Source organism: Trematomus bernacchii, unplaced genomic scaffold (assembly GCF_902827165.1).
Source record: "Trematomus bernacchii unplaced genomic scaffold, fTreBer1.1, whole genome shotgun sequence".
Taxonomy (NCBI): domain Eukaryota; kingdom Metazoa; phylum Chordata; class Actinopteri; order Perciformes; family Nototheniidae; genus Trematomus; species Trematomus bernacchii.
The window spans coordinates 5,927,338-5,930,840 of NW_022987698.1; positions in this window are offsets into that span (position 1 = coordinate 5,927,338).

The window sequence follows — 3,503 nt, forward strand, 5'->3', positions numbered from 1 at the left end:
TGTTGATTGATTGACATCTGACACAACTAATGGTGATAGCCCTCTCGATTTCTACACACCTTTGGATAAAAGCGTTGTTTTAGACGGGCGACCGTGAATCAAATGTGGGACATCGGCTAAATGTGTGGGACAAATGATAAAAATGCTGTGGAGTCCCGCACAAAGCGGGACACCTGGTCACCCCAGATATATCGCAAATTGGTATTGACATTAATGTTATTAATTACACTTTTGCTTTCCCTAATGTGACAGATCTACTGCACAGGCTATTTAATTAATATTGTATCAGCTGAGAGGCTCCATATTAAAGACATTGCAAACTATTAAAACCTCAATACCCCCAAATAACAGCTAATCATTTTGCATTTAGTGGCAGTCCTGCAAAAAAAAAGCATTCCTGTCTGCATTCCAGCTCCATTTGGCTCTTCAGCTTTCCTTCACAAAAAACCACAGGACCTTCACATGAGCACAAAGGATTTATTTTAAAGCTTAAGTCTTAGAAGAGAGACATTAGGGCTGGGTCCCTCCTCAGCTGATTGGCCCTATGCTGGCCATGAGCCATACTGATGCTGGACCCACATGAGAATAATCAATGCTAACATGTACAGACAAGCTGAACAGTGGGTAAATATAACGTGTATCTGGACTAGATACTGAGATACATTGTAGCGCTACATGAGGGATCCATCACAGTTTAATGGATCAGCCTGATGTTGCTATTTTAATTCAGAGGTTAACAAACCCATCTGAAATATCCTGACCACCTCCCTCCTTCCACCTGATGTCACGGCCAACAGCTCATCTGATTGGTCGAGTCCACAGCCCGCCAGCTGTTTGTAATCAGGAGCATTTGGGAGTTTGGATCACATGACACCCTCAAGGCACACATGCACACATAGATATATACATACAGGGTGCAGTGCATCTTTAACCTCACACCCCTTCCCACAGGCTACTCCTTTGCAGTCAGGATCACCTCCAGATGTGCACACTGTGTTCTCACCTCAGGATAAAATAACGGGGGAGGGGTGCCGCACATGGAGGGGAGGGGTCAGTGCAATGAAAATGAAAAATGGAAACAGCAGGAGGTGGGGAGGAAGGTAAGACAGAGGACAGAGGTATACTGAGACAGAGGTAGACTCCTCATGTTCAGGATCAGGGAATTCATCCTAAAAATCTAAAATTAACCTTTAAATGATGTCTTAATTTAAGTTAAACACACATTAGGAGGGTAAAGTCCTCATAAGGGGAGGTACTTAAAAGGATTGTGACTCTGCTGCCTCCTAGTGGGCCAAGCCATTAAATACATCATTATACATTAACACGTTACTCTCTCACCACAGAGGTATGATGCAAAACGTTTTTTTCCATTTCATTTATTTTTCATTTATACATAATCAAAAATGTAAATACATATACATATAAAACACGTAGAATAATTTTTTGCTCAAGACTAATCATTCAGTGGTTGAAGAGACAAGGCATTGCTCTTACTATGGCTCCGACACTATTAGATTAAGGTTACTGCTGTTCTCAGTGAAAGACTCTCTCTCTTCCTTTTGATTATTTTCTTCTTCTGTCATCCTGACTTTGTCCTCGAAACAGTCACGAGTTTTGTCTAATAATAAAGCTCCACAGAGTGTACAGTTTTCACTTTTATCTACACGTAAAAATGAACAAGAGCTTTGCGACAAACAAATGGTACAAAAGAGACACAGAAGATGAAGTTATATCAACAGCCTGTTCCTCATTAATGCCTTTAAAAGGTCTGTTTTTGGTCAGATTTAAGGTTAAAAATGACTGCACAACAGGAAATGGTTATGTTTTCTATGACAGGAACACATACTGCACAAATATTTATACTCACATCCATCAAAATGTTTGACCCCTCTCGGTCACATGTATATGCAGTAAACCTACAGTATACTGAAGGCATTTAACTGTATGTGTACCATACATTCACATAAACATAATGATTATCAAATCAAGTTTAAGACACATGATGATCAATAAAATGACTTGAACAATTGCTTAATAATAATGTTATTTTGTAAAACACTTCAATTGTCAAGTGTACTCACAATTTTGGAGTTGTATTTTCTCAATTTACACATGTTTACATTCACTCATGTGATTTAGAACATATATATTTACACAATGAATAATCTCTAGTCATGCCATTCATTAGTTTAGTTATGGGTCCACGGACACACACACTTTTCACATTCAAAAGTCAAAGTACATGACAGCAAACACGATGTACTCAACTTTCATACGTGTCTTGGAAGAGGTATTACTGCATGTGATGTTACAGTTAACGATTCCTGTACCTGTGCACTTTGCTTTAAAGTCACTTAAATTAAAATATTGGGGACTATTTTGGAAGTAGCCGTAAAAATGATAATAAAACAGTTAATACATTGATATTTAACTGGACAGTTACATGACTAGATTGATCCATAAATGAATTTATCATATTTTAAATGGATACTGTTAAATATATTGTCCATTTCATATTTTTTCATTCTGTTAAATTTAACGTTAAAGTAAAGATCTATCTTTAAAAAATGTGACTTTAGTAGAATTCAATACCTCCTTTCTGCCCCTATTTTCTGTTAACTTGTTTTAAAAAATACAGTCAAAATTGCCTGATGTAAAAAATGTAAATATATAGTCCTTAATCAGACCTTCCTTATATTGTCCAATGAAGTACCAAACAATAATTTGCTTTATTAGCATTTTCCGGCTCTTTATGTCCACCGTTGAGGACAAACGGGTGTGACATTCACGGTTTATGAGACAACATCCTGATGTTTCCCATCAGACCTCTTCTCTCTTTAAAAAACCTTTGATGGTGTTTAATTGAATTAATTTATTCAGGTGTATTATTCATGTGCTGCATTCTTCAACCTTTCCTTTAGCTCATCTGGCTTATAACAGTATATACAGAAAGCAGAGAGAACTCATTGGAATCTCAAAATAAATAACTGTAATAAATTATTGTAAAATCTTTTGATTGCTTAATAGACTTCTTCAAAATAAAATATAATTTCATAAATTATCTACAGAAAGTGCAACTACAAAACAAAAAAGTATTATTGAAGGTCTTTCATTCACACAGCCTTTCTGCTTCCTTTGGCTCTCCCAGCGTTGAGGTGACACTGGTGTGTGAAGCTCGAAAAGAAAGTGTGACAATGTCATAATGTATCCTTTTAATTGTGTGTAACATTTTCTTTTTGGCATATGTAAAGTGTTCTAGTGTCAACTCTTACCGAACCGTCTTTAGTCCACACAGGGATGGATAAAAAAGGTTGAAGGACCCTGATAACGAAAGAGTTGTGGTAAAGTGGATTTATGGTAAATTATTGCTTAAAAGAAAGCTTACTGCACGCACACACACACACACACACACACACACACACACACACACACACACACACACACACACACACACACACACACACACACACACACACACACACACACACACACACACACACACA